Source organism: Culex pipiens, chromosome 2, assembly GCF_016801865.2.
Source record: "Culex pipiens pallens isolate TS chromosome 2, TS_CPP_V2, whole genome shotgun sequence".
Taxonomy (NCBI): Eukaryota; Metazoa; Arthropoda; class Insecta; order Diptera; family Culicidae; genus Culex; species Culex pipiens.
The window spans coordinates 68,409,014-68,421,544 of NC_068938.1; the positions used below are offsets into that span (position 1 = coordinate 68,409,014).

At 36.7% G+C, this 12,531-nt stretch overlaps 1 protein-coding gene across 2 annotated transcripts in view; it reads right to left on the minus strand.

Moving 5' to 3' along the window:
* The window catches only part of LOC120414078 (lachesin-like), a 163,202-nt gene that overhangs the window by 109,141 nt on the left and 41,530 nt on the right, over positions 1-12,531 (minus strand). The window lies entirely within an intron of this gene.

The window sequence follows — 12,531 nt, forward strand, 5'->3', positions numbered from 1 at the left end:
TCGTGAAATCATGTATAAACTTCATGAAATCATGCATAAATTTCATGAATTCGTGATTTTTTTTTATGAAATCATGAATTTAATTCACGTTTACGTGTGTATTCGGGCATGTCTAATCATGCATATTTATTCACGGCTCCTGGTTTATTCGTGCCCAATATGCATAGTTCAAAAATTCGTAAAGTAAAACTCGTAATATTCACGATTTCATGGTACGATTTTCACAATTTCCGGATTACTTTTTCTGTACATTTACTATATCGTGCACATATCGGAATTGACAAGGAACCCTGTTTTGTGAAAAAACGGAGGACATTTTATGTGATGCCAATGTAATCTGGCCCCACCTGGCCACTATGGAACCGGTCAACGGTTATCGGTGGTCACTGGGGACACTTCGGAATGTGCAAGGAACCTCGTCTTGTGACATATCAAAATTCATGAAATTTAAAACTGTGGCCATTTTATGTGATGCCAATGTACTCCGGCCCCACCTAGCCACTTTGGAACCGGTCACCGGTTACCGGTGGTCACAAGGGAACATTTCGGAATGTGCAAGGAACCCTGTCTTGTGACATATCAAAATTAATGAAATTCAAATCTTTGGCCATTGTATGTGACGCCAATGTACTCTGGCCCAACCTGGCCACTTTGGAACCGGTCACCGGTTACCGGTGGTCACTAGGGACATTTCGGAATGTGCAAGGAACCTTGTCTTGTGACATATCAAAATTCATGAAATTTAAAACTGTGGCCATTTTATGTGATGCCAATGTACTCTGACCCCACCTGGCCACTTTGGAACCGGTCACCGGTTACCGGTGGTCACTGGGGACATTTTGGAATGTGCAAGAAACCCTGTCATGTGACATATCAAAATTCATGAAATTCAAATCTTTGGCCATTTTAAGTGATGCCAACGTACTCTGGCCCAACCTGGTTACTTCAGAACAGGTCACCGGTTACCGGTGATCACTGGGGACAAAAATAAATCAATAAATAAATAAAATACTTAAAATACTTGAAATACTTAAAATACTTAAAATACTTAAAATACTTAAAATACTTAAAATACTTAAAATACTTAAAATACTTAAAATAATTAAAATACTTAAAATACTTAAAATACTTAAAATACTTAAAATACCTAAAAAACTTAAAATACTTAAAATACTTAAAATACTTAAAATACTTAAAATACTTAAAATACTTAAAATACTTAAAATACTTAAAATACTTAAAATACTTAAAATACTTAAAATACTTAAAATACTTAAAATACTTAAAATACTTAAAATACTTAAAATACTTAAAATACTTAAAATACTTAAAATACTTAAAATACTTAAAATACTTAAAATACTTAAAATACTTAAAATACTTAAAATACTTAAAATACTTAAAATACTTAAAATACTTTATATACTTAAAATACTTAAAATACTTAAAATACTTAAAATACTTAAAATACTTAAAATACTTAAAAAACTTAAAAAACTTAAAATACTTCAAATACTTCAAATACTTAAAATACTTAAAATACTTAAAATACTTAAAATACTTAAAATACTTAAAATACTTAAAATACTTAAAATACTTAAAATACTTAAAATACTTAAAATACTTAAAATACTTAAAATACTTAAAATACTTAAAATACTTAAAATACTTAAAATACTTAAAATACTTAAAATACTTAAAATACTTAAAATACTTAAAATACTTAAAATACTTAAAATACTTAAAATACTTAAAATACTTAAAATACTTAAAATACTTAAAATACTTAAAATACTTAAAATACTTAAAATACTTAAAATACTTAAAATACTTAAAATACTTAAAATACTTAAAATACTTAAAATACTTAAAATACTTAAAATACTTAAAATACTTAAAATACTTAAAATACTTAAAATACTTAAAATACTTAAAATACTTAAAATACTTAAAATACTTAAAATACTTAAAATACTTAAAATACTTAAAATACTTAAAATACTTAAAATACTTAAAATACTTAAAATACTTAAAATACTTAAAATACTTAAAATACTTAAAATACTTAAAATACTTAAAATACTTAAAATACTTAAAATACTTAAAATACTTAAAATACTTAAAATACTTAAAATACTTAAAATACTTAAAATACTTAAAATACTTAAAATACTTAAAATACTTAAAATACTTAAAATACTTAAAATACTTAAAAAACTTAAAATACTTAAAAAACTTAAAATACTTAAAATACTTAAAATACTTAAAATACTTAAAATACTTAAAATACTTAAAATACTTAAAATACTTAAAATACTTAAAATACTTAAAATACTTAAAATACTTAAAAAACTTAAAATACTTAAAATACTTAAAATACTTAAAATACCTTGAAATACTTAAAATACTTAAAATACTTTAAATACTTTAAATATGTTAAATATTTTAAAAAAAAACTATAAATACTTACATTATTAAAATTATTAACATATTTAACATACTTGAAAAAACATCTTTCATAATCTTAAAATATTTAAAATACTTAAAATAATAAAATATCTAGAAAAAAATAAATGCTTAAAATTATTTCAATATTTATCAAATTTTATTCAGTTTAAATATTTCAAATAATTGAAAAAACATAGAATATTAAAATACCTAAAAAAAGGAAATACTTTGATTCATACTTGAAATATAAATATTTCAAATACTTAAAATATTATAAGTTCTTAAAATATTTAAATACCTAGAAAGAATAAAATTCTTAAAATTATTTAAATACTTAACAAACTTTAAACACTTTTATTATTTCAAATACTTGAAATACTACAAAACTTTAAAAACATATAATATTAAAATACCTGAAAAAATGAATATACTTAAAATCATTAGCATATTCAACATATTTAAAAAATAAATATTTCAAATACTTAAAATATTATAAATACTTACAATATTAAAATACCTAGAAAAAAATAAATGCTTGAAATTATTTAAATACTCAACAAACTTTAAACACTTTGAATATTTAAAATACTTGAAATACTTAGCTCAAAACAGAGCGCCGAAATGTCACTCAGGGCATCCACGGGAACCGATAAAAAACGGGATTTTTTAGTTTCCAAACCCAAAACAAACCTCACTGTCTGTCACACACGTAGAATGCCCCGGCAATTGACAGAAAACCGAAATCCCTACGAGTCCGCGACCAAGAAACTGTCACACGCGGAGATAAAACACGGGAACTGTCTTATGGACCATGTTCCCCTTGATTCGGCAATCAAAACAAACACGCGAACAAACCGGGAACTGTTCTATCTTTTGCAGATTGTCCTCACTCTTACCTTGTTACTCCTCCTGCCGCCCGGTCCTCCTCCCGCTAGCCCTTGGCTCCGTTGCCATTTCCAACGGAACGGCCGCAGATCATTTCCCGGTTCCGGTGGACAGCACCTCCAAATCCCGGGTCCACAAATCACGGTCACTTTCACCGGCAAACACAACAGGACGCGACAAGTCACAACGCGATTGACTTCGTTTCAAATAAACACGCGGCTGAACTGGCAAGCGAAAAACAAGCTTGACAGTTCGAGCGAAACTGTTCTTGATTGATCAAGATCACTCGTCATAAACATGGATAAAAATCATAAACCCATGAATGTTATGCACGAATTCATGCATTTTATTCATGAAATCATGTAAACTTTCATGAAATCATGAAAAACATGATTCATAAATTCGCGAATAAAATTTTACGACGTAAAATTTACGCATGCATAAATAATCGTAAAATCATGAATATTTTTCATGAATTCATGAAGTTTAGTCATGACTTCATGAAAATCAGTCATGAAATCATGAATAGTGATATGCATGATTTCATGAAGGAAAATTCATGAATATTCGTAAAAATATTTTAGCCATGAATAAAATTCATAAATTCGTGCATTTTTATGCACGATTTCATGAATAAAATTCATGAAATCATGAAAGGTATCACGAAATCATGCACAAAATTATTCACGAATTCATGAATCGAAATTCACGATTTCTCGCACACTTTTTTTTCCGTGCGGTAGACGAACTTCGCGGGTTTTTCGAGGCCGCACTCGAACTGCCACGGCCACGGCCGGCCTTTGGCATGCTGGAGAAGCAAACTCGCGGGTGATCACAATCAATTACAGCGAAGAAATCCGAAAAAAAACGATAGAGCACTGAGCACTTCACTGCTGCTTGCTCTCGTGCGTACACGGAGGTGCTGATTCCAACTTAAAACTAAATTCATTGAAATATTCAAAATCATTGGAACGAGTAAACTACGAACTGTATTTAAAGATAAATCCACCAAGAGTTCTTACTTGTTCCTGCACAGAAAAAAGGTGCAGGTGGTTATGTTCTACATGACCAACATGACAAAGAACTTTGTACACCATATTCTTGATTTACACAACGAAATGGGGGTGTTTAATTCGAGAATCGTTTAAAAAAAGAATGTCCATGACTTAAATTGAGAATATGACTTAAATTAAGAATCTCTGGGATTTCGTAATTTGTCGGAGAATTTTCATCATGTATCAATTGTATTTGGTTAAGTTATGTTATTAAAACATTTTAGCATGGTTTTGGAACACCTGGGATGTTCTAGTCTATCCGAAACTTCCGGGAATTCTGTGCAGCAGGCTAACCGAAGAAACAAGATGAAACTTCAAAATTTTGACAACGGATCCTACCCAGACTGCTTCAGTGAGTGCGGTAGGTTACAGTGCATTGTTGTAACGACTTATTGGGATGATCTGGGACATCCAAGGACTTCCTGGAGTTAAGATCTGTGGGTCTACCGCCGTAACAAGCAAGAGGTCGACGGATTTTGACCCCGGAACATATCCGCATAGCTTCAGTGAGTATGGTAGACTACTTTACTGATGTGTAGGAATGCCCTGGGTCATCCAAGGACTCCCTGGAGTTAAGATCTGTGGGTCTACCACCGTAACAAGCACGAGGTCGACGGATTTTGACCCCGGAATATACCCGCATAGCTTCAGAGAGTATGGCAGACTACTTTGCTGATGTGTTGGGATATCCTGGGTCATCCAAGGACTCCCTGGAGTTAAGATCTGTGGGTCTACCACCGTAACAAGCAGGAGGTCGACGGATTTTGACCCCGGAATATACCCGCATTGCTTCAGTGAGTATGGTAGACTACTTTGCTGATGTGTTGGGATGTCCTGGATCATCCAAGGAGTCCCTGGAGTTAAGATCTGAGGGTCTACCACCGTAACAAGCAAGAGGTCGACGGAGTTTGACCCCGGAATATACCCGCATAGCTTCAGTGAGTATGGCAGACTACTTTGCTGATGTGTTGGGATGTCCTGGGTCATCCAAGGAGTCCCTGGAGTTAAGATCTGTGGGTCTACCACCGTAACAAGCAAGAGGTTGACGGTTTTTGACCTCGGGACATATCCGCATGGCTTCAGTGAGTATGGTAGACTACTTTGTTGATGTGTTAGGCTGACTTGGGTCATCCAATGACTCCCTGGAGTTAAGATCTGGTGGTCTATCATATATCCAGGGAGTCCTTGGATGACCCAGAACATCTCAACACATCAGCAAATTAGTCTATCATACTCACTGAAGCTATGCGAGTGAGTCCCGGGGTCAAAACTCGTCGACTTCTGGCTCATTACGGCGGTAGACCCTCAGATCTTAATTCCAGGGAGTCCTTGGATGACTCAAGTCAGCCCGACACATCAGCAAAGTAGTCTGCCATACTCACTGAAGCTAAACGGGTATATTCCGGGGTCAAAATCCGTCGACCTCTTGCTTGTTACGGTGTTAGACTCACAGATCTTAATTCCAGGGAGTCCTTGGATGACCCAGGACATCCCAACACATCAGCAAAGTAGTCTGCCATACTCTCTGAAGCTATGCGGGTATATTCCGGGGTCAAAATCGGTCGACCTCTTGCTTGTTACGGTGGTAGACCCACAGATCTTAACATCAGGGAGTCCTTGGACGACCTAGAACATCCTAGAACATCAGTAAAGTAGTCTACAATGCTCACTGAAGCTATGCGGGTATATTCCGGGGTCAAACTCCGTCGACCTCCTGCTTATTACGGTGGTAGACCCACAGATCTTAACTCCAGGGAGTCTTTGGATGACCCAGGATATCCCAACACATCAGCAAAGTAGTCTGCCATACTCACTGAAGCTATGCGGGTATATTCCGGGGTCAAACTCCGTCGACCTCCTGCTTGTTACGGTGGTAGACCCTCAGATCTTAACTCCAGGGACTCCTTGGATGACCCAGGACATCCCAACACATCAGCATAGTAGTCTACCATACTCACTGAAGCTATGCGGATATGTTCCGGGGTCAAAATCCGTCGACCTCTTGCTTGTTACGGTGGTAGACCCACAGATCTTAACATCAGGGAGTCCTTGGACGACCTAGAACATCCTAGAACATCAGTAAAGTAGTCTACAATGCTCACTGAAGCTATGCGGGTATATTCCGGGGTCAAACTCCGTCGACCTCCTGCTTGTTACGGTAGTAGACCCTCAGATCTTAACTCCAGGGACTCCTTGGATGACCCAGGACATCCCAACACATCAGCAAAGTAGTCTGCCATACTCTCTGAAGCTATGCGGGTATATTCCGGGGTCAAAATCGGTCGACCTCTTGCTTGTTACGGTGGTAGACCCTCAGATCTTAACTCCAGGGAGTCCTTGGATGACCCAGGGCATCCCAACACATCAGCAAAGTAGTCTACCATACTCACTGAAGCAATGCGGATTTGTTCCGGGGTCAAAATCCGTCGACCTCTTGCTTGTTACGGCGGTAGACCCACAGATCTTAACTCCAGGGAGTCCTTGGATGTCCCAGATCATCCCAATAAGTCGTTACAACAATGCACTGTAGCCTACCGCACTCACTGAAGCAGTCTGGGTAGGATCCGTTGTCAAAATTTTGAAGTTTCAACTTGTTTCTTAGGTTAGCCTGCTGCACAAAATTTCCGGAAGTTTCGGATGGACTAGAACATCCCAGGTGTTCCAAAACCATGCTAAAATGTTTTAATAACATAACTAAACCAAATACAATTTATACATGATGAAAACTCTCCGACAAATTACGAAATCCCAAAGATTCTTAATTTAAGTCATATTCTCAATTTAAGTCATGGACATTCTCATTTTAAGTCATGACTTAAAAAAAGTTGCGTAAATCGAGAATCGTTTAAAAAAAGGTGACTTAAAAAAAGAATATGGTGTACAAACTAATTGAACTTTGTACAAACTAAAATCAATTGCCAATTTATTTAATCCTGAATAATTCATTCTAATTAAATGTTTTCAATCATTGAAACCTCTGTGGAAATTAATTGCCAAAACACGAAAATATTTCCAAAACAAGTATGATTCGGAAAATGAACCCCCCCTCCCCCCACGATTATTTTTGACACAAAATCTGTCACCATTTCCTGATGAATAATTTCCATCATTTTTTTTTCTGATGTGCTGATCCCGCTCCTGGTGACGCCAAAGCAGGAAAATCCAAGTCCGTGAATCCTGTTGGTGTTTTGCGACGATTTGGTTGGTGCCTCGTCGTCGCTTGCTGCTGGATTTTCACAAACTCAGCTCGTTTTGAGCAGCTTCGATTCTTGGTCGAATGGTCGCCTCCGCAACTGAAGCATTTGGTTTCGATGTTTTCGTTGATTGTGTTGCAAGCTTGAGTTTTGTGCTCACCTTCTCAGGTTGCACAACGACTCTTGATGAAACAGATACTTCCACCATGCCCAAACTGCAAGCAGTTCGAACATTGCGTCCCGTCACGGTGCAATTGCCCGAACTGCCTTCAGCTCAGACGGCGTTGTCGATCATTTCTCGAGATGAACCAGGTACAGTTGATCACGATACTTGATGTCCTTGTTGTGTCTCGTCATCTTGAAGACTTCGATCACGTTCAACTTAAGAGTTTTGAGCTTTTCTTTCAGCACACTCACATCCATGTTGTACAGGCCACGGAGGACCTGTTTCATGGGTCGTTTACCTGGATCGTCATGGCTGTAGTATTCAATCTTTGTGTTGTTCAAGAAATCCCCCTTCTGGTAGGTAGCAGAATTTTGAGTCCATCAGCACACAAGCGAATGGAAGCTCGTAAAGCACCAGATTTGATGAACCAGGTCAGCCACTTTCGCACCGAATCCGATGACAATGTTTTCACAAAAATGGGGTAACTGCCTGGCTTTGCAGGTAGTGCATCGGCATTCTTTAACTTCTTCAAGTCTACCGATCCCGCTGATAAGAGACCGTACTTTTTCTTGCCGTGAGGCATTTATGCACTTTTCAGGAGCTTATATCGAGGAGAACCTCACTGATTGGCGGTGTAATAGTCTGAACACCACTGCATTCCCAACATACCCATTCACACTTAATTTCCATTACCATGCCCGGACCTCGCACAACAAGACCAGGTTTTGTCTTTCAAAACACAAACCCTGCCTGGCTGTAGAGCCCACACACAGTTAGAACCACTTGGCGCAAGCATAATTGCTGATGCTTGCGTATAGCCTTTTTCGAACCATATTTCGGTTCATCGACAATTGGCCGGGACGCTGACTCCTGCTGAGCCAGCGCAAGGGTTCAACCAAGTACAAGCCAACTCCAGAAGTCTATACTGTAGCACGTAAGTGTCACCACTCAAATTACATGTGATGCAACAAATTTGACTAGTATAAATACCCGAGTTCAAATAAACAAAAAGGAGTCTTTTCGGCTGGAACATCAAGGCGACTTGTCTACTTTATTTCGAGCTCCGAGCTGGTTACTGCTCCTCGCAGTCTACCACACCTTGGATAGCTCTTAATGCAAAGAAAGTCCCTGCAGGTTTCCCCGCGGTTCTTACGCCTCGCACTGTCGAACGTTTGAGATATTACATGGCGACCGTGACAGCGGCTTCGCGTCAAAGTTTTGACAGCACGCCGTAGTGACCCGAAATGCCACCACACTGGAAAATCTTTCGTGCCGCGTTAGTGCACCGAACAGTGACCGTGAAAAACAGTGAAAAAACAGTGCGACAGTGAAAAAAATAACATTTTAAGTTAACGATGGGTACTGAACAAAGTACACCAAAGCCGCCCTTATTGCATGAGGAGACAATACGCATCATAAACGCGAATGTGCTGCAAACAGCACACTTGGAAAAAAGTGCGAGCGCGACAACGGTGTAAGCATATGCAGCTGTAGCAGTAATTTTTATTACGCTCGCATATGTGCTATATCGTGCCATAATTAAGTTCGAACGGATGAGAACAGAGGACAGACTACGAAGAGTAGTATCGCTCTCAAGCATCGTAACGCAAATGTGAAGTGGTGATTAAGAAAGAACAATAAGATTCGATCAAAAAAAAAAAAACATCAAAAAGTGCTCAGAACTCCGGTGACCCCCAGTGAAAAGTGTTATAGAAAGTGCGCGCAAGAAAATGACGAAAAACAATCTAACAAACGATTTACGGAAACTTCAATCAACGCTAAAATCAAAGAAACCAATACAGTTGGACAACAACCAACTAAAAAGTTGTTTAATAGCGGAAAAACTAGCAAAAAATGCTGCCAACGGTGAAATAATAATAAATAGTGAAGTACAAAAAATAGTGATGGTGAAGCCAACGCCTATAAAAAAAAAATAAAAATTGTGGATTTCCTGAAAAGTAGCAGAATTCTCCCAACCATTACCGGGCATGTACTCATGTCAACAACGAGAGGACTGATGACCCACCATCAGGCCATCCAGGACCAAACCGGTGGAATCATCTTGGCGATCATCTACTAAGACGCGATCGCAACGAGCAACGAGTTGGAATCGAATGAGGTCACCAACAACAAACAACCGTAAAGGGGAGCGCGCTTTTAGCGGACGCATATCCTTACGCGGTGTTTCTACACGGACATCTAGAAGGGGAGCGTCGGTTGTGGGAACGGACGGTTCCACCACAACCCGGACCGCAGACCCGCAGCAACATCAGTATCGAGACAAAAAAAATAACAAGAAGTAACAATTGATGAAAATTTTTGAAGCAAATAGTAAGTAATATTTTTTTTTAAATGAAAAATGGCCGACGAATGCCATGGAAGAACTAGATTTAAACATAAAAACCTTGCATAAGATCTTAGAAACCCTTGAAAAAAATCCTTATAGGAATTTTCTAGCACACACACTACTACTCAAAAGGGAAGTAGCACAAAAAAGTTACTCGAACATAGAAAAATATCTTCTTATTAACGAAGAGAAGATCGAATCAAGTAAACTTAATTTTTATATAAAAGCTTCTAGAAACACTTTTCAAAAAATCGAAGACTTTATTACACTTCGATTAAATCAAAAACAAACAAAGCGATTGTCCTTTAAGACAGTCGCAAAAATCATAATTATTTTTTATCGGTCAATCTTTGATATAAGAAGCAAAGAAATGACTTCACCGTTGGAAATGATAAAATTGGTCTCCTCCCTTGTCGCTCCTTACGACGGGGAGTCGAGCAAACTTGAGTGCACATTAGATGCACTCAAGACCATTAAACCTCTGGTAACGGAGGCAAATAAAGCAGCTACCCTGCAATCTATTGTGTCCAGATTTTCTGGTAGAGCGCGTCAGTTCGTGCCAGAAATTGACAATGCAACAACTATAGATACAATTATGGCAGCACTGGGTGGGTGCAAAATAAAAACCAGCCCAGAAGCTGCCCTAGTAACATTAAACGCCACTAAACAAACTGGCGATATAAAAACCTTCACTCGGGAAATCGAGAAACATACGTTGGCTCTCGAGCAAGCGTATCGTGATGACGATATGCCCGGTGATACTTCAAATAAATATGCCAGTAAAGCTGGCATAAAGGCACTGGCGAATGGTTTAAAAAATAAAGAAGCGAAAACCATAATAAAAGCCAGTGCCGGAGCTGGAAAAATATTGAAGCTTTCCGATGCAATTAACATTGCATTGGAAGAATCAATTGAAACTCCTGCCGAAATACTATTATTCCAACAATCTAAATCAAATAAAAATTACCGCAACAATAATGGTAACAATAATAACACAAACGGTAATAATTACCGTAATCGTAATGGTAACAACCGTTATCATGGCAATTATAACAATAATTATAATAATAATTATGACAATAATAATCGTAACCATAACAATAATAATCGCAATCGTAACAATAACAGAAACAACAATCGAAATAATAACAATAATTATAACAACAACAATAATTATAATAATAGAAATAACAATAATCAGTCAAATAGAGGTAATGGTCATGGGACTAACAGAAACCCTCACCAAATTTTTCAACTAAATACTGATCCCAACAATCAACAAAACGTTCAAACTCAGAACGTTAATAACAACCAAACCGGGTCAAACAGAGAAAACCAACATTTTTTAGACTAGACGCAAAGTCCATTTTTTCCGTAAACAATGCCTCAGCGAATTTTGTATTTATCACTGCAGGCATGGCCAACTCAAAATGCAGTTTTATAATTGACACAGGTGCTGATATTTCAATATTTAAAGCTGGTAAATTGAAACCCGAGCAAAAAGTAAATACCGCAAAGCAGTACAATTTAACAGGAGTTACAGATGGATCAATACGTACATTGGCCGAAACTGAAACTCAATTGAAATTTGATAATGGATTGATCGTCAGTCATATGTTCCAAGTCGTCCCTAGCGATTTTCCCATAATAACAGATGGACTCCTAGGACGCGATTTCTTTATTAAATACAAATGTTCAATTAACTATGAAAATTGGTTATTGACATTTAATTTTCAAGAGAACACCGTTGAGGTACCAATTGAGGATAATTTAAATAACTCAATAGTAGTACCGCCCAGGTGCGAAATAATTAGAAGAATTCCACAACTTAGTGTCGATGAGGATTCTGTTGTGTTTTCTGAGGAAATCCAACGAGGATTATTCTGCGGAAACACAATAATATCCCCTAACACAAGTTGTGTGAAATTAATAAATACAACGAATTCACCAATTTTACTGAAGAAATTTAAACCGAAAATTGAACCATTAAGGAATTTTGAATTATTGATCCTAAACAACCAAAACAGAGTTGAAGACATAATTGAAAAAATAAATTTTGATGAAATTCCAAACTATACACACGACCCTTTAAAACAATTAATCACAAAATTTTCGGATATTTTCTGCTTACCCGACGAAAAACTAACCACAAATAATTTCTATGAACAAAAAATTAACCTCACTGACCCTAGTCCAGTATATATCCCTAATTATAAAACTATACATTCACAAAAACCCGTAATTGAGGAACAAGTTAAAAAAATGATAAATGACAAAATTATTGAACCATCTGTATCGAATTATAATTCACCAATTTTATTGGTGCCCAAAAAATCAAGTGATGGTTCTAAGAAATGGAGATTAGTCGTTGATTTCCGTCAGTTAAATAAAAAAATATTGGCAGATAAATTTCCATTGCCGAGAATAGATACGATT